This window comes from Otolemur garnettii, unplaced genomic scaffold (assembly GCF_000181295.1).
Source record: "Otolemur garnettii isolate 467f Iridium unplaced genomic scaffold, OtoGar3 scaffold00013, whole genome shotgun sequence".
Classification (NCBI taxonomy): Eukaryota; Metazoa; Chordata; class Mammalia; order Primates; family Galagidae; genus Otolemur; species Otolemur garnettii.
Window position 1 is genome coordinate 5,581,378 of NW_003852408.1, and position 963 is coordinate 5,582,340.

At 45.7% G+C, this 963-nt stretch overlaps 1 protein-coding gene across 1 annotated transcript in view; it reads left to right on the top strand.

The window, feature by feature from the left end:
• LOC100964646 (thiamine transporter 2-like) overlaps positions 1–963 on the top strand; it is a 33,697-nt gene that overhangs the window by 31,753 nt on the left and 981 nt on the right. The gene's annotated exons all lie outside the window — the stretch shown is intronic.

Consider the following 963-nt stretch of genomic DNA (forward strand, 5'->3'; position numbering starts at 1 on the left):
TTTGGATGTCCAGTGCACACCTCCAGTTCAGCGTCTAGATGGAATCTTAGCCAGTTTGGATGTCCAGTGGACACCTCCAGTTCAGCATCTAGATGGAATCTTAGCCATTTTGGATGTCCAGTGGACATCTTCAGTTCAGCGTCTAGCTGGAGTCTTAGCCATTTTGGATGTCCAGTGGACACCTCCAGTTCAGCGTCTTGATGGAATCTTAGTCTTCCTCAAACCAACACATCAGCAGTCTTTCTCCATCTTTTGTGTTGCTTAGGCTCAAAACATTCCTGCTCTCCCACAAACTAAAATGTGTCAGGAATGGTCTTTGCTCTACCTTCAAAATAAATCCAGAATATAATCCCTCCCATGGCTGCCCCTCTGTTCCAGGCTGCAGCCATCTCTCTCACATGGGTTAGTGAAGACTTCCTACCTAGTCTCTGCTTTAATCCTTTGTCCTTCTCAATCCTTTCTCAAAATAGCAGTCAGTGTCCCTTCAGAATGTATGTCAGAGTGTGTCCCTTTTCTGCTCCAGCTCTGCCATGGCTTTCTAGTTCACACACAGGAAGAACCAAAGTCCTCAGGGTGACCTACCTGCCAAGCCAAGCCCCACCTCATCTTTCTGCTCTGCCCTTTGACCTGCCTGCTCTCACTTCCTGTGGTTCTCCCTCTGACTTTCTTAGTTCCAGCCACAGCAGGCTCCATGCCATTCCTTAAATACGTCAGAAGCCATCCTCATGTGTTAGTTTCCTCGGCCTGGAATGCTCTCCTCCCAAGCCCAAACAGCTGGCTCTCTTGCTGTCACTTCCTTTAAGTCTTTTTCAAATATCTCCTTTTCAGTTAGATTATTGAAAGACCTGCCCTAATTATTGTTTTAAAATTGCATATCTTCTTACCTTGTAATGAACTCTCTCTGAATCCTTACTTTCACATGCTAATCTTTACTTATAAAAATGCAAACTGAGGCTCGGCGCC